Below are 18795 nucleotides of genomic sequence, written 5' to 3'. Positions count from 1 at the left end.
GATAGAAGAGAATTCTCCCCATCACTGAGTGGTTGGAGAAGTTGGGTAGGGAACTGTTGGTTGGGCTGGGTGACTTATGAAGTTCCTCCCTACTCTGGGTTTCTGTAATTCCCTTTGCTTCATCCTGAGATATCTCATATACTAGCTAAAAACTCCCAACCAGACTTATGAAAGGTATTGAGGAGTAGCTCTAGAGAATAAAAGATCGTTGAATCCTTTGTAGATTTTCTCTAAATTCAACTCATGGTACAGTCCTTTTCTACCATGGAAGAGAAAATCTGGAATATATTATTTGCCATTTGGGAGTAGTCTTATTTTTGGAGTGGCTATAATATCAAAAGGACAGAATGCTGAATAGGCACCTATCTCTGACTGGTTTGCCCAACTCTAAGATTGCATTACCTTCTCTTATATACTGAAGAAGCAAAGTTATGACTCGGATAGCACAATTAGGACTTTGCCTTGGGGCCACCAAAATTTAGAGAGCGCTGGCAGCTACTGGATTCCAGTAGCAAAGAAATAACTGAGTTTAGCACTTAGGCAGGAAGAACAATTAGTCAAAATAGATATTAGGCTTCTTCTCCTCCACTGTCCTCACCCCTTGCAGCCTCACTCCAGTGGAGCACCTCCATGGATGAGCTGCTCACAACACTGTCCAAAGTGGCTTCCATGGTCCAAGGGTCTCTGTCTCTCTCCCACAGGCCTTTCTGTTAGATTGAATTTATCTTTTAAAAGCTGATTCAGGATGTTTTTCAGGTTGCTTGACCTGAAGGGCAACATCTCTTTGCCCTTTGTTCTAGGCACCAAAATGGTTAGTTATAACTGTACTATAGGAGTTGGGTCTGTTTTATTCATTCAGGGTAGCAAGTCAAGTCAACCAGTTGTTCCTTTTCTACAGGCAAACTTTTGTCAAAGTTGCTGCCAAATCCCTCAGCTTGGTTTGGAATCAGTCTGTCCCCTTACAAAGAGTCTAGCATCTTGACAGTAGCTGTGATCTAATACAGCAACAGGTTAACAAGAAATGAGTGGAAATTGACTGACTGCCGCCCCCGCTTCCCGCCCCTCATCCTTTCTCAAAGGCTTTTTAGAACTTGCTTCTTTTGACAAATTTTTTCTCACACTGATCTCACTGATTTAGGGTCTCTGACCTATCTTATTTTGGGACGGCTGGCCCAGCATTATTTTGCTTTGTTGGAAAACTGTAAGAACAGAAGATTACTTTTCGGCAATGATCAGAGACAAACTCCACTCAAGTCACGCGGCCGACTCCCCAATTGGTCTAGATGTTTCCCCAATCCCATGACTTTGATCTGGCCCTTTTAGCTCCTGGAATGTTGTTCACTTTCTCTTCACCCAGTTACAGCCTACTCATTCTTCAAAGGCCCAGATCAAATCCTGAGGCCTTTCCCAGACACTTGGGATAGATTAAGAACAGGAAGAACACTGAAAAGACACAATCACAAGGGGCCCTCTCCAAGGAGTTACTGTTTACATGGCAATCAGTAATGTAAAATGCATCTTTATGCCCCTCAAATCTAGGGGCCCCAAGGCCCTTACTCCTTTTGCTTTTATACTCACCCAACTCTGCTAGGCACTTCTCCCTATACCCACCTTTCCAATCTCTGGTCCAATTGAACAAGTGAGGATTAAGCACCTACTATACACAAGGCATTGTAGACACTACGTCTGCCCGCTAGGAGCTTACCATCTGGTCAGAGAAATAGAAACTGATATGAAATGACTACTCAATTTACCAAGAATGTATTGAGCACCTGGTATATGCCCAGTACATCTAGACACCAATACATCTGTGCGGGAGATACAAAGACAAAATGAAAAACAGTTCTGGTCTTCAAGATGCTTACGTTCTGCTGGGCTTAAGAGGGATAACCTCCTCTAAACACCTCTAGTGCTTATTGTCTATAATCCAGGGGTGGGGAACCTGTGGCCTCCTAGGTCCTTGGGTGTGGCCTTTCGACTGAGTCCAAGTTTTACAGGACAAATCCTTTTATTAAGGGATTTTTAACCTTTCTTTCCCTTTTATTAATTGATTTTATTAATTATTTATTATTTGATTCAGTCAAAGGCTACACTTGAGGACCTAGAGGGCCACATGTGGCCTCGAGGCCAAAGGTTCCCCACCCCTGGCTATACCACCAGTGATTTCTTAATTGACAGATATAATGGCCTTTTGTCATTCCTTCCGCTTCTCGACATCCCTGAAGCATTTGACACTTGACAACATCTACTAGGATACACTCTCCTCTTTTAAGTTTTTCCCTGGTTCTCCTCCTGTCTCTCTGACCACTTCATCTCAGCCTCCTTTGTGAGATCTTCATTGATGTCACACCTCCCAGCCACCCAAGCTTCTGTTCTGGGACTTCTTATCTCTTTGTAGTTATCCTATTTTTTGGTGATCACATCATCTCCCATGGATTCGATTATTATCTCAATATATCTATCTATCTATCTATTATATCCAATATATGAATTATCATTGACTATCTATATCTGCATATTGAGAACTATATCTATTATTTATCTCTATTTATATGCCCTTCCTTACTCTCTCTCCTTACCTACAATCCCATATCATCAATTACCTTTTGGGGACATTGTAAACCAGATTTCCTGCAGGCATCTCAAATTCAACATGTAAAAAACGGAACTTATTATTTCCCCCCCCACCCCACCAAAACAAAACCTTCCCTTTTCCTGAACTTTCTTATTACTGTTGAGAGTCACCCAGTCTCACAAAATATCATCCATGATCCCTCCCTCACATATCAAATCTGTTGCCAAATTCTGTAATTTCTACTTCACAGCTATTACATATGTTTCCTTTTTACCACTCATATAGCTACTACCCTAGTTCAGAACCATCACCTCTCACTTTGACTATTGAAAATATTCTAATTGGTCTTCCTTGCTCATCTCTCCTCACATCAACCCTCCCTCCATTTAGCTGACAAAATGATTTCCTAAAACATAGGTCTAACACAGTAGTCAATGACTATAGTAATCTACTATTTGATAAACCCAAAGACCCCAGCTTCTGGGATATGAACTCACTATTTGACAAAAACTGCTGGGAAAACTGGAAAAGTATATGGCAGAAACTAGGCATAGGCCAAAATCTCACACCATATGCCAAAATAAAGTCAAAATGAGTTCATGATTTAGATATAAAGGCTGATACTATAAGCAAACTGAGAGAGCAAGGAATAGTTTACCTATCAGATTTATGGAGAACAGAAGAATTCATGACCAAACAGGAGATAGAGAACATTACAAAATGCAAAATGGATAATTTTGATTACATTAAATTGAAAAGTTTTTGCATAAACAAAGCCAATGAAACCAAGATTAGAAGGAAAGTAGAAAATTGGGAAAGAATTTTTACAACCAGTGTCTCTGATAAGGGCCTCATTTCTAAAATATATAGAGAATTAAGTCAAATTTATAAGAATACAAGTCATTCCCCAATTGATAAATGGTCAAAGGATATGAGTAGGCAGTTTTCAGATGAAGAAATTAAAGCCATCTATAGTCAAATGAAAAAATGCTGTAAATCACTATTGATTAGAGAAATGCAAATCAAAACAACTCTGAGGTACCACATCATACCTATTAGACTGGCCAACATGACAAAACAGATAAATGATAAATGTTGGAGAAGATGTGGGAAAATTGGAACACTAATGTATTATTGGCGGAGTTGTGAACTGATCTAACCATTTTGAAGAGCAATTTGGAACTATGCCCAAAGGGCTATAAAAATGTGCATACCCTTTGACCCAGCAATAGCACTTCTAGGGCTGTATCCCAAAGAGATCATACAAATGAGAAAAGGACCCACATGTACAAAGATATTTATAGCAGCTCTTTTTGTTGTGGCAAAGAATTGGAAATTGAGAGTATACCAATCAATTGGGGAATGACTGAATAAGTTGTGGTATATGAATGTAATGGAATACTATTGTGCTATAAGAAATGATGAGCAGGCAGACTTCAGAAAAACCTGGAAAGACTTGTATGGACTGATGTCGAGTGAAGTGAGCAGAACCAGGAGAAAATTGTACACAGTAACAGCCACGTTATACCATGACTAATGTCGATAGACTTAGCCCTTCTCAGTAATTCAAGGATCTAAGACATCTCCAAAGGTCTTGTGATGGAAAATGCTATCCACATCCAAAGAAAGAACTATGGAGTTTGAATGCAAATCGAAGCATACTATTTGCTTTTTTTTTTCTTTTGTTTCGTTTTCTCTTTTTTGTGGTTCCTTCTATTGGTTCTAATTCTTCCTTACAACATCGCTAATGTGAAAATGTGTTTAATAGGAATATATATTTATAGCCTATATAAGATTGTGCACCATCTTGGGGAGGGAGGTGGATAAAAATTTAAAACTCAAAAGCCTATGGAAGTGATTGTTGATAAATCAAAATAAATTTATAACAAATAGGTCTAACCATCACACACACACACACACACACACACACACACACACACACACCCCTCCACTCAATAAACTCTAGTGGTTCCTTATTACCTCCAGCATAAAATATAAGGTCCTCTGTTTGGCATTTAGAGCTCTTTCTACTTTTCTGTTCTTCTTAAACATTGAGTCATTTGAGTCATTTTTCCCAGTTGTGTCCAACTCTTTGCAATATTCTTTGTTTTTTTTGTTTTGTTTTGTTTTGTTTTTTTGGCAAAGATGCTGGAGTGGTTTGCCATTTCCAACTCATTTTATAGATGAGGAAACTGAGGCAAGCAGGGTTAAGTGACTCATCCAGGATCACACAGATAGTAAGTGTCCAAGGCTGGATTTGACCTCAGGAAGATGAATCTTCCTAACCATATTTGTACATATTTTTTGGCTGATTGTCTTCTTCACTAGTTCATGAGCTCCTTGAGGGCAAGGAGAAAATCTTTTGGTTCCTTTTGTAACCTTAGTGCTTATTGACTGACTGACTGCCCTCACCACTCATTTGTGCCCTCCTGCCAAGATTGCTAGTTGCATCTTCACCTATCCTTGTCTCCCCATTAGATCCCTAATTAGATTGTAAGGTTCATGAAGACAAGGACTAAGGCTCACGAGTATTCCACCGCCTCCCCCAGCACTAAATCTGACACTTAGTCTTCCACCTCTCTCCCTTTGTTCAGGCTACCCCACAACATATGGAATGTATTCCCTCCCCATCACTGCCTCCTAGAATCCTCGACTTCCTTTAAAGCTGAGCTCAAGTGCCCACTTTTGTGGAAGTCTTCCCCGATTTCCCTAGTTCAAAGGATCACAGATCAGAGTTGGAAGAGATGTTAGACACTATTGAGTCCAATCTCATCTTTTGACAGATGAAGAAACTGAGTACCAGAGAAGTTAAGTGAGCTGCCCATGACTAGAAAGTGCCTGAGACAGGATTCAAACCTACGTCTTTCTAAATTCAGCTCTCTAGCCACAATGCCATGCTGCTACTAAAAAAAAAAATTAAGTGGAAAAAATTAAGAAGTAGTCACAAGATCATAAATCCAGAGTCTGAAGGGTCCTCAAAGGCCTAGTACAACCCTCTAAATTTTACAGATGAGGAAACTGAGGCCTAAGGTGGTAAAATGACTTGCCCAAGATCATACAGGTAATAAGCTTCACAGGCTGGATTTGAACCCAGGTCTCGATCTCCAGAGCCAGTGTCCTAGAACACTACTCTCCCAGTTGTTAGTGTTTTCACCCATAACAACAATAATAATAGCTAGCGTTTACATAAGGTTTGCCAAATGCTTTACAAATATTATCTCATTTGATCCTCACAACGACCCTAGGTGGTAGGTGCCATCATTATCCCCATTTTACAGATGAAGGAACTGAGCAGATCAAGGTTAAGTAGTTTGCCTAAAGTTACACAGCTAGTAAGTGTTTGAGACTGGATTTGAATTCAGGTCTTCCTGACTCCAGGCCCAATGTGTAATCTGCTTTATCACCTACCTGCCTTTGGGAGAGGAGGTGGGGTTGACTACATGAACTCCAAGTTTCTTTCCAGTTCCAAATCTATGATCTTATGCTGTCTCCTTGAATAATCTATATCCTGCATGGCCCCCCTGAATAATGTACATATACATGAATATACACGTATATACATATATACACATATGCATATACACATATTTGTATATATGTGTGTATATGTATGTATATATATATATGACTATTTTTATACATGCACAAGGAATATATTCCTTGAAAATGGGGAATGGTTTTCATTTATGCATAATTCCTAATGTTTAGCACAGTATGTTACATATAATACAGGCTTAAGAAATGCTTTTCAGTTGAATTGCATTGCATAGTAGTAGTAATCATTATTACTAGTGATAATAATAAAATTAGTAATAGTAATAATAATGCATATTTATGAAATACTGTAGAATTTTTAAATGCTTTTCTCACCACAACCCTATAAGATTGGTAGTACAAGAATATACCCATTTTATATAATAGGCAACTGAGATTCAGAGAATTAAAGTGACTCACCCATGCACACACAGCTAGTCAGTGCTGGAGCTCACATTTAAGTTTTACAGAACTTCCTAACAACCCTGGCAATGCAAACAATGTTAAAGATGAAGAAACAGAAACACGGAACGGTTAGGTTAATTACCAACGATCATGTAGTTAGTAGGTATCAAAGCTGGGGTTTGAACCCAGGCCCTCGGACACTAAGGCTAATGTTAATGTCTCAATCCCTTTCAATCTGGTTTCCAACTTCATCACTCAACTGAAACTGTTCTCTCCAGAGTTAACTATAATTGCCAAATTTGGGCAGCTAAGTGGTGTAGTGGATAGAGAGCCTGGGCCTTGAGTCAGGAAGACTCATCTTGGTGAGTTCAAATCTGGCCTTTGACACTTACTAGCTGTCTGACCCTGCGTAAGTCACTTAACCCTGTGTGCCTCAGTTTTATCAGTAAAATGATCTTGAGAAGAAAAATGGCAAACCACTAGTATCTTTGCCAAGAAAATCCCAAAGTGGGTCACGAAGAGTCAGACACAACTGAAAACGATTGAACAACAACAATAACAATAATCGTCAGTACATAGCATAGGGCCTGGCACATACTTAATAAAATGCCTGATTGATTTATTAGTGCCTCACTCCATTTACTTTACTTTCCTATATAGGTATACCATCGGTATACAAAGAGCATGAGCAGGCACAGTTTGGGGAAGCATTCCCACTGGCCCTCACAAAGAATATACACCCTCTCTATTTGTTCATCATAATATTTTTATTTTTTAAATATTTCCCAATTACACATAAAAATGTTTAACACTCATTTTTAAAAGTTTTGAGTTCCAAATTCTTTCCCTCTTTCATGCTCCTCCTCCTTCTTTGAGAAGGCAGACATTTTTGGGCAGCTAGGTGGCACAGTGGATAGAGCACCAGTCCTGAAGTCAAGAGGACCTGAGTTCAAATCCAGCCTCCAATCAAACACTTGTCATTAGCTGTGTGACCCTGGGTAAGTCACTTAACCCCAACTGCCTAAAAAAAAAAAAGGGAAAAAAAGAGAAGGCAGATAATTTGATATCAGTTATACATGTAAAGTCATGCAAAACATTATTTCCATATTAGCCATGTTGTAAAAGAAAACACAAATACAATAAAACTGTAAAAATAAAGTGGAAAAAAGTATGCTTCTATCTGTATTCATAGTTTGTCAGTTCTCTCTCTGGAGGTGGATAGCATCTTTCATCATGAGTCCTTCAGAATTGTTTTGGATCATTGTCTTGATCAGAGTAACCAAGTTTTTCAGGGTTGATCATCCTTACAATATTGTTGTCACTGTGTAGACTGTTCTCCTGGTTCTGCTCGTTGCACTTTGCATGATTATTCATTTAAGTCTTCCCAGGTTTTTCTGCAAGTATCCTGCTCATCATTTCTTAAAACACAATAGTATTTCATCACAATCATATATCACAACTTGTTCAGCCATTCCCTAATTGATGGACATCCCTTCAATTTCTAATTCTTTGCCACCACTAAAAGAGCTACTATAAATATTTTTGTACACATAGGTCCTTTTCCTTTTTTTTTAATCTCTTTGGGATACAGACCTAGTAGTGATATTGCTAGGTCAAAGGGTATGCACAATTTTATAGCCCTTTGGGTGAAGTTCCAAATTGGTCTCCAGAATGGTTTGACTAGTTCACAACTCTACCAGCAGTGTCCCAATTTTTTCACATCCCCTCCAGCATTTATCATTTTCCTTTTGTGTCATGTTAGCCAATTTGATGTGAGGTAGTATCTCAGAGTTGTTTTAATTTGTATTTCTCTAATTAGTAGTGATTTAGAGCATTTTTTCTTGTGACTATTAATAGCTTTGATTTCTTTTTCTGAAAACGGCCTGTTTATATCCTTTGACTTCATATGAACTGGGAAATAGCTCTTATTTTTATAAATTTCGCTCAGTTCCCTACATATTTGGGAAATGAGGCCTTTATCAGAGAAATTTTCTGTAAATTTTTCCCCCAGTTTCCTGTTTTCCTTCTAGTTTTGGCTGCATTAGTTTTGTTTGTGCAAATCACTATTTGTTTTTATACAACCAGCCCCCTTTCCAGGGGAAGGGCCGATGGGAATGCTCTCCCAGGGTATACCAGAACACTGAACCCATAGTCTATGCACTCCTTGTGCTATTAAGTGTTTCCCTTGATCATCAAGCTGTTTAACTCAACCTTGGATATTCAGCACCTTCCAGTTCTATCAAGCAACCTTATCTCCTCTCTGATTGGAGGGCTGAAAGTGAGCACTACACTCCAAGTCAAGCTTTCCTTTATAGAGAGCTGGGCCTGGAGTTTGTAGCTCACTCAAAGTGAGCTTTGGCCCACTGCTTGGTCTGAACTCTCTGGAACAAGATGCCCCATGCCAAGCAGCCCTGGCATCTTTCTCCCTGCCCCTCCCCAGTCCTGCCCACTTGTAGCTTCCTTTTGGTATTGTCTTCCTCTGTTTGATTGTAAGCTCCCTGAGGGTAGGGCCAGTCTTTCTTTTTCTTATTTCTATCCCTAGCACTTAGCATAGTGCGTGGCACATAGTAGGTGCTTCACAGATGTTTATTGAATTGAATGGATCACCCTTTCTGCAAGAGGCCTTTTTTGGTACTCCTACTTACCACTTCTAGGGCTTCCCCTCTGGGATTACTTTTCATTTATATTACATACATACATATATACACATGTACACATACATATATGTATGTATATATCTATATATATAATATATTGATCATACAATTTTTTTTGCATGTTGCCTCCACCACTGGGATGTAAGCACTTTGAGGCCAGGGACTGTGTTTTTACCTTTCTTTGTATCCTCAGCATTTAGCATAGTTCCTGGTATATAGTAAGCACTTAATAAATGCTTGTTGACCAACTGACTGAACACACACTTATTGAGGGCAAGGCCTGTTTCATTCTGGTCTTTGTATTTTCAATACCTAGCACAGTACCTGGCATATACTACAGCATTTGATAAATGCTTGCTGCTTGCTTGATTTTTCTATTTCTGTACTCTCCTCCCCAAATAGGCACTTAATATTTATTTGTTGATTGGGTCACTGATTGCAATGGGCTGCCAGAAGGGAGAGCAGGAAATGTAAGACAGAGAAACAGCAATTTTTCTCCACCACTCTTTGTATGCTGCTTTGCCCCATAACTGTCAAAGTTGGTTAGCTGCCAAAGATGGAAACTGAGACGGGGTTAGAAGAATAAAGTCTGAAATCCTGGGGAGGATGTATACAATCTGGGGTTAGCTACCAGCATAAATCAGCTCCAAAGCACACTTTCTGGCCATCTCCTCCTACTTATAATTGGGTCATCTTTCAAAAGTTCATCTGTGAGTCAATGGTTTGGAGCTTAGTATGCGTTTTCCCATAGGAACAATGTCACAAATGGTAGTTTTACCTCCCCCCTCCCCCCCAGCTCACAAAAGACTATTGAAGTCATAATGTAAATGAACTATAGTATTCTTAGTACTAGCCTGGGTTTTTAAAGCAGGGATTCATGGGGCCTAGAAGGAAGAAAAAGGAAGGGAGAGGAGAGAGAGTGAAAGGAGTTTCCTTTCCTTTTGTAAGGTGTAGGGAATGTCCTCACTGAAAGGCAGAGGCTATGCCAGGCCCACAATTTCATTGGCATATTAAGCAGCATCAGGATATTCTCTTCATGCTGGTGATCAGACCTGCCTGGTGGTAGAGACCAGCCTGGAGGGTGCACAGTAGAAATAGTGATTGAGTAATGTGAATGAGATAAAGGGAGAATAGAACATGATTGAGTGGAGTATGTGTGAGGAAGAAAGACTTTAGTTATGGTAGAGATTGAGGGAGTGTCTGGGAGGTGGAACACTAACAGTTTATGTGTAAGCCTCTATCTGGAAGAGTGTGGAAAGAGAAGCTACCAGAGCAAATGTAGGAGGCTAGCAAATTCCACCTTTGAATTAAGCCCTGTTGATTCAACACCATTTGCAGGATCTGTTTCCCAGTACCTTCCCACACAGTGATATCGGTTTTGGGGAGCAATGATGAGAGAGCCTGATCAGATTCTATATTTGTGAATGACACATTTCTGAGCTCCTCATCATCTCCGCAGAGGGAAAAATAGAAAGAGGCAAAGGGGGTGAGAGGAGAGATGGAAAAATGCAGCAATGGACGGGAGGGTTGGCCATAAGAGAAAGCTGGGCAATAGTGTAAACCAGGGGTGGGGAACCTGCAGCCTCGAGGCAGGTTCTTTGAAGTTTGGATTCAGTCAAAGGGATTCACTTGAGGACCTAGAGGGCCACATGTGGCCACTCCTGATGTAAACACTGCCATAGCTAGGAATCCCATTACCAGGGTAAATTCAGCTGGGGAAGGGGATAGACATAACCCTAGACAGTTCAGCTTATGGCCCTATGAGAGTTGGGGGAAAGTTCAACCATAGGTCAAGTCTTAGAGGGAGAGTGAGTTGCTAGTATTCCCCTCTGACATCTGCTGGCCTGTAACACTGATCCTTTGAGCTTTCCCTGGGCTCATCTTCCCCACCCCCAACCTCTGTTACTGTACAGGCTGAATGAGGAGTGAAAGGTCCAGGAACAGGGATGAAATCCTCCCTCAGGGGAGGAAGCTCAGGTCCCTAAACATCAGTCTCTAGTGGCAATGCCACATCCTGATTATGGCTCTGAATATGAATGTCAGTGAATGGTAAGAGTAGGCTTGCTATAGGAAGCCTTGATGTCACATTTTAAATAATCAGAGTTTCAGGCAGCCATTTGTCTTCCTTTCTGTGACCCTCTTTAAAGTCTTCTAAGACCCTCTTCCATATTTTCTCTTAAGGCATCAATGTCCAGATAGCAGAGTAACATGAGACTTATCATGTGATGTAGATCTTGCTTTCCATTTGCCACTAATTACTCTCATATCCGGACTCTGGATCCATTGTTTGCCCCTCTTCCTCCCAAACCCCAACCTCGAACTTTTTTTTTTCCTTCTCCTATGTACAGTCTACTGGAAGCTTGGAATTGTGTCAATCAGATATCCACATCAGAGAAGGGACTTGTCATCACAGAAAGATGGTATCATTTTGTGGAAGGGAACTGGACCTTAGAGTCCAGTTGACACATGGCCTCAGAGCTCAGATTACCATCAGAATATGCCATACTCTGCCAGCCCCCATTGCTAATCTTCCTATGCTTCCCCAAACCCAAATACAAACCTTCTAAGTACTTCCTGTCTATATCCTGTTTGCATATAGCTTTTTGCATATTGTCTCCCCCATTAGACTGAGCTCCTTGAGAGCAGGGACTGGTTTTGTGTGTGTGTTGTTTTGTTTTTTGCCTTTTTTTATATCTCTAGCACTGAGTATATTGCCTGGCACATAGTAGGTGTTTCATAAAATGCTTCTTGACTTGACTTCTGTTCTTGTTGTTGAGTTGTTTCAGTCATGTCTGACTGACTCTTCATGACCTATTTGTTTTTTTGTTTGTTTTTTGGCACAGCAATCAGGGTTAAGTGACTTGCCCAGAGTCACTCAGCTAGTAAGTGTCAAGTGTCTGAGGCTGGATTTGAACTCAGGTCTCCCTGACTCCAGGGCTGTGCCATCTAGTTGCACCCCACCCCCATTTGGGGTTTTCTTGGCAAAGATACTGGAGTTGTTTGCCATTTCCTTCTCCTGAGGGGTGACTTGCCCAAGATCATACAGCTAGTTAGTGCCAGATTTTAACTCAAGAAGATGAGTCTTCCTGACTTTAATCTCCAAATTCTACCCACTGTGCTACCTAGCTGCCCCCTGGCATCTACTCTATGGGCTCCTAAATAACTGGGTATTATCCCAGCCACCCCCTCACCATATTTCTGTAATCAGTCCCTCTTACCCACACAAGTACATGGACTCAATTTCACTGTTACACACTTTCTCACTCACACAAGTCTTCTTTGCTTATTCAAATGCTTCTCAGCAGCGCTAGATCATGATCAGCAATAGCAAAACTTTCAGTCTCTTTGCATTTTCTAACAGGGGAAGGGAGTCATTAATGATTTCGGACAGCTGTATGGACACTGCATCTTCCTGTACAGCTGTCTGCCTTCCTTCCCTCTGGGTTCTTAATCCTAATATCCTGCTTTCTTAATACTCCCTACCCTTGTCCCTGCAGAACCCCATTCCAAAATTACATACCTATATTTCCCGCGCCCCACCTCCCAAAAAAATGACCATTCCTCACAGCCAGTCTCAGATGTGGTAGGAAGAAAGCAATCCAATTGGCTTAATTCTCACTAAATTGTAAATGATCAAGAAGTAACTCTTGAACCCTGCCAGAAATATTTGAGCATTATTCCAAATGAATTTGTCATTAGTGAATTTTGGGGAATACAACAAAAGGAACTGAAAAGATTCATGCAACTTGGAGGGGGATTATTTTGGAGGCAGGAAGGTTACCACTGGGGCAGGTCAGCTTCACTTGGAAGTTTGCCCCCTGGGAGTCACTCAGTTCCCTTAAAGTTGTTTCTGCTTTTCACAACTACTACCCTTCCTTTACTTCTGAATTCATACCTCTTTCACATCAGAAGCAGCACATCCTCCTATAGGGAGCAGGGGGAGTTAGCTAGCCAGCTGCATGGGTCATTTGTAAGTCAGGTGTTGTAAGTTGGGAGACCACCTGGATGTTAAATACCTGCTTAATCACTACTAGTAAGATGAATGTCTCTGAGTCCCGAGGGAACTGGATGTTCTCCAGGACACATTAGGAAAGCCTGACAGTTGTTAAAGAGGAGAAAATGGCATCAACTCCCCATGTTTTTGTTCCCCTTCCTGCCTCCTCCGACTGGCTGGGAGGTCTTCAATTCAGTTTAGTCTTTTATTTCTGCCTCAGGGGTGCAAATCACTGCACCAGGGCACCTGATTCCAGCTTTATGCAGAGAATGGGGTGAAATCTGCACTTCTTAAAGGTAGCAGAAGGCTTAATTGAGGAATATTTGAGAAATCCTTTGGATCATGGGAGTGGGAGGGAAGCATGAGGGCTGTTGACATTCAAAGTCATCTGGGAAAGAATGGCACAGAGAAGGAATGGTACCCCCAGCTGCTGCTTCTGTTGATTGGTGAATTCACTTCAGTTTTTTAAAAAAGTTCTTTCTTCTCTTAAAAATACAGTTTCCCCAACAAAGACCTTCCCGAAAATAGAAAGTAAACGGATTTGGAGGCTTCATAAGTAAATGAATATTCATAGGAAGATGTATACAGAAAAGAAAATCCCTGGGCCGGATCAGACTCATGGCTGCCTTGCTGTTCTTCCCAAGTTGGTTCTGGAATTCAGAGGGAAATAAGAATATTTCCCTCTCCCAGGTAATTCGAGGTAACAGCCTTGGATCTTTCCAAAGCAAGTCTTTAGCTAGTCCTTTATTTCCAGCACTGAGAGCTGACAGTATCAGCATTGCAGGCTGTCACATTCTTTTTCAAAAAGGGAAAAACATCTCCTCTTTGGGAGATGAGAGTGTTGCAACTTGCCTTGAACTCAACAATTATTTTCTTCCAGTGATTATCGGGGATTTGTGTGTGCGTGTGTATGGATGTGTGGGTGCATGTGTGGAGAGGGGCGTTATGCTTGTTTTATTAGGCCTTCCATAGTTAGAGGTTTGTAAGTCACCTTCAGTGCCTTCAAGGACTGCGGCAATGATGATTGTGTGGTCAGACGTGCATGAAGGAGGTACCCTCTAAGGACCATAGTGGGGTAGGGGTAAGTATGAAGTACTCTTAGCTTGTGCTTTGCTCTTCTTTCCTGGGCCTTTTTAAGTGTCTTGAGCAAGCCTGAGATGTCAGTGGAGAATTTTATGTCCATGTTCTCTCTCTCTTTGATGGCATTCAGCTGCTGTGGCTACTGCAGTCCACCCCTCCCTCCAAGATAGGTTACTGTCAACCTCTTCATGGAGTTCCCAAAGAAAACAACAGCTGGCTCATCTGGCAAGACCTTCTGAACCAGTGTCTTCATTCATAATGTTTCCACTTCTTCTCCCCTCCCCTAATATTTCCATATTTCCTGATCTGGAAATTCTAATAAAATGCCTGGACATAGAGAAAACCAACATGTTGAAAAAGGAACATTTCCTCACAGTTTCTTCTTTTTTTTCCCCTCCCCTTTGTGAGTCTTGGCCATATCTATCGTTAGTAGAGAGGAAAGCTTTGGGTCAATGAAAGGTCAGGTTCTTCAGTCCTACCTTTGGTCAATAATGTGAGTACCTACCGTGGCAGGAACAAATACGGCACTCTTCCCTCTCTCCAAAAAGCTGATTATGTGATTGAGACGATCAGAGAAACAAAGATGACATGGTTTTTAAGATGCTAAAAATGTCGCATACCCACACATCGCCATTTTATTCCCACTAATGCTCTTCTCTAGGAAGCTGTTAGAATTCTCATTGAAACTATCATACCCAGAATGGCAGAGACTCATTCCCTGAAGATTGGCTACCAAAGGCTGATATTTTTCTCCCTTTTTTTTTGGTGTCAGCAATTCATGAAGGCTGTCTCCTAAGATACTTAGGAGTTGCAATCTTTGCTGGTGAGGGGAGTGCCCATATTGCTAAAAGCACAGATATTTTGAAGTCCTGACAGGGAAAAAGACAGAATTATATAAATATTCTAGAGGCCTACAGTGCCTTGCACTGGAGTTCACTGCCACTTTCCCTTTCTTCCTCATCTCTCTCTCTCTCCCTCTCTCTCTCCCTCCCCTTTTACTTTCCATTTTTGGCTTCTCTCTATTCTTCCCTCCTCCCTACTTTTTTTTATATTTTGTTTTTAAAGCACTCCTTTATACTTAATACCTTCCTTTTTTTCTTCTTTGAACTTCTATTTTCTCCCATTCTCCTTTTCCTTCATTTTCTCTATGTGGTCATTCTATTGAGTGCCCTTTTCTTCTTCTTCCCTCCCTCCTCCTTTTGTTCTCTTGAATCTCTGAAAATTTCTCCTGCTTCCCTCTCCTCCTCTGGTAATTCTTCTCAATCAATAGCAAGGAGAAGCAGCATTGTGTAGTAGAAGAAGCACTAAATTTGGAGTCATGAAACTACAGGATTATAGATTTAGAGCTGGAAGAGATCTCAGAAGTCAGCTAGTCTAGCCCTCTCACTTACAAACAATAATAATAATAATAATAATTAATGGCATTTAGATAGTACTTTAAGGTCTGCAAAGTGCTTTATATATGCTAATTCACCTGAAATTCATAATAACCTTTTGAGGTTGATGTTATCATTATTCCCATCTTACTGAGGCATAGAGAGATAAAATGACTTGCCCAGGGTCACACAGCAAGGGAGTGTCTGAGGCAGGATTTGAACTTGGGTCTTCCTAACTCTAAGTTCTACATCCTATACATTTCACTACATGGTTGCCTAAGATAAGAGGAGACTCCAGAAGAGTCACTCATTCAGGTAGTAGTATTAGAGTCAGGATTTGAACCCAGGTCCTCTGTCTCCAAATCCAGTGCACTTAACATTGCTGCCATAATCCAATTTTAATCTGTCTTCCCATCTTATCTCCTATTCATCTTATTTATATACCCTAGGTTCTAGCCAATGTGAGAAGGAGGAAGAAGAGGCGGAGGTAGAAAAAAAGGAAGAGGAGGAAGTGTAGAAATGATACTGCATTCTCATTTATAAACAAACCCCACTGTTGAAAGCAATTTCATTCTCTCAACCAGCCAGAGTTCAAGGGCAAAAGGAGCCAACAATGTCTTGATCTCTTAGAGCTTGGAAATGCTCAGTCTTATCAGTCATCAGTGAAGCTGGTTTAAAAGACCAAGATCTGAACCCAAGCCTTTTGACTTGACCCCTATATGTCACCAGGCAAGTTAGTTAGTTTGTCTGGGTCCTAGACTAAGTGTTGTCTAAGGTCTCTTCCAGGGCTAAATCTCATGATCCTTGGAACAAGTATTAGCTGAGTTCTTAATCTGTATCAGGATCTGTGGAATACAGAGAACAAAGCACCCCAGTGACCTGCCATCTTACATTCTCCCAGGTAGGAAAGAAGTGTCTCTGTCTTCAGATCCATCTATCTTAGCTTTCCCCATGTGTTCATGGATTACCTATCATGCTTTTCTTTTCTTGCCTTGCTTCTCTGGCCCCTAGCCTAGGTGGAGGCAAAGAAGCTTGATGTTTTTTTTCTTTTCAAAGAGGGAGATGGTGATGACAAGCATCAGGATTTGGAGAACGACTTCTCTCATGACAATTTCACAGAATGGAATTTCAGCAGCCATCTAGTTCAACCCATATACCAGAAGAATGCCCATTATAACATACCCAACAAGGATACCTCTAGCCACTTCTTGAAGACCTACAAGGAGAGAGTGTCCAGACACTCGGTTTGTTCCACTTTGGGATAGCTCTAATTGTTAGGATTTTTTTCTGACATTAAGCCTGAAATGGCCTTTTTGACTTTCAACCATCCATTAGAATGTAAGCTCCTTATGAATAAGAGTTTCTTAATTTATTGCATTTGTATCCCTAGTACCTGGGCAGCCAGGTGGCACAGTGAATAGAGCACTAGTCCTGGAATCAGAAAGACTCATCTTCATGAGTTCAAATCTGGCCTCAGATACTTACTAGCTGTGTGACCTTGGGCAAGTCACTTGACCCTTTTTGCCTCAGTTTCCTCATCTGTCAAATGAACTGGAGAAGGAAATAGTAAACCACTCCAGTATCTTTGCCAAGGAAAACCCCAAATGGGCTCATAAAGATTTACACGTGACTGAAAAAACTACTCAACAAGAACAAATCCTCAGTACCTATCACAATGCCTGACATATCACAGGCACTTAATAAATCTTTATTGATTGATTAGTCCTAGGTCAGGCCCTAGGGATCAATCAGAATAGGTCCAATTCCTCCTCCTTCAAATACTTGAAGACATATCATGCTTGCCCAGAATCTTCTCTTCTAAATATGCCCAGTTTTTTCAAACACTCCTCAGAGGACATGGTCTCAAGGCTCTTCATCATCCAGTTCATGGGGGCCTGTCATCTCTCACCTCAGCTCTGATAATGACAATGTCTGTGTGACCTTGAGCAACTGACCTCACCTCTGACCCCTGCCCCAGGCCTCAGCTTCTTCATCTGTCAAATGAGGGTGTTAGACTAGATGGCCACTGAAATCCCATGATTCTAAGATCTCTCTAGGGAAGACCCTACTGAAGTAGGTTGGTCTAAGTCAGACCTTGGTTCTTGAAGGAGAAGATGGTTTAAGTATTAAAAAAAGAGAAGGGACTTATTTAAGAAGCAAATAAAGTAATTAAGTTGTATGCTGTGGAATATCACAAAGCACCACTCACTTCCCAGCCTGAAATAGAGCCTGAGAAGGAAGATTGGCTTGAAGTGGACAGTTCATGATGGGAAAAGAGATGGCCAAGGTGAAAGTTAATGCACCGTGCTTTTTTTTTTTCCAAGAAATTATTTCTTCTGGAAGGAACTCATAAATACACAGAACTGGCACACTCCATGACTTGTGAAAACAGACAGGAGGAAGGGAAAACGCTGGAACTTGCAGACTTGGACCAAAAGGTTTCCATCTCTGTTCCTTCTTCCCTTTCCATCTCCTGTCTTCTTTTCCCTGAAGAGCAGATTGAAGAGATACTACTGTGGGAAAAATGACTCTGGGAGCCTGGATCCCTGTTTTCTGTTTCTCTAATGGAGGGGTTTGCTGGAGCAGGAAGAGCATTATGAAGGAGAGATTCCCCACCTGGAGGCTGCTGTCCTGGCCTCCCCTCTGGGAATTGTTTTAAGAGCTTCCCTGGCAGCTCCTCACTCTCCCCCAGGGTATCCAGTGCCTATCAGGGATTGGTGAAGGAGTTGAGGAATCCTCCCCCTCATAGACTTTGTTCCTCCAAGGGACCACCATCAACTAGACAGTGTTACTCATGGGATCTGCCCTACACTGAACACTGCAATGGTAGAACTGAGGGGATTTTAAGCAGAATCTAAAAGAAGTTACCAGTATATTTACCTTCTGAGACAGCCCCATCCTGCATGCAGGGCCCCACGTGAAGGGTTAAACTGAATGCCTTGTGTTTTTCCAGGCACATGGGGTGACCTGCTGTCCCTGGCCACTTTGACCAGTGTCCTAGAATCATGGGAATTTTCCCTGCTTCCTCTATGGGAGGAATCCAATCTATGTACTGTTGGTCTGACTAGCTGTAATATAAGGAGCTTCATAGAGATGGAGATCTGGTATGCCTTACTCCTAAAGATCATAGGACTTGGAGCTGGAAGAGACCTTAAAAGTCATTGAATCCACCCC

The 18795-nt window shown here is 41.2% G+C and overlaps 1 protein-coding gene and 1 long non-coding RNA gene across 3 annotated transcripts in view; one reads left to right on the top strand and one right to left on the bottom strand.

Annotated features, from left to right (window-relative positions):
• The window catches only part of LOC114050111 (small conductance calcium-activated potassium channel protein 3), a 268773-nt gene that overhangs the window by 50369 nt on the left and 199609 nt on the right, over window positions 1-18795 (bottom strand). The gene's annotated exons all lie outside the window — the stretch shown is intronic.
• LOC114050112 overlaps window positions 1-18795 on the top strand; it is a 122460-nt gene that overhangs the window by 88223 nt on the left and 15442 nt on the right. For both annotated transcript variants that reach the window (XR_003569933.1, XR_003569934.1), the window contains exon 4: window positions 13664-13855. This is a non-coding gene — a long non-coding RNA (uncharacterized LOC114050112). The remainder of the gene's footprint in view (window positions 1-13663; window positions 13856-18795) is intronic.

The sequence above is a fragment of the Vombatus ursinus genome, unplaced genomic scaffold (genome assembly GCF_900497805.2).
Source record: "Vombatus ursinus unplaced genomic scaffold, bare-nosed wombat genome assembly UNPS02014798.1, whole genome shotgun sequence".
In the NCBI taxonomy this organism is placed as follows: Eukaryota; Metazoa; Chordata; class Mammalia; order Diprotodontia; family Vombatidae; genus Vombatus; species Vombatus ursinus.
Note: the sequence above shows the minus strand (reverse complement) of the source record. Positions and strands in the feature narration are given on the sequence as shown.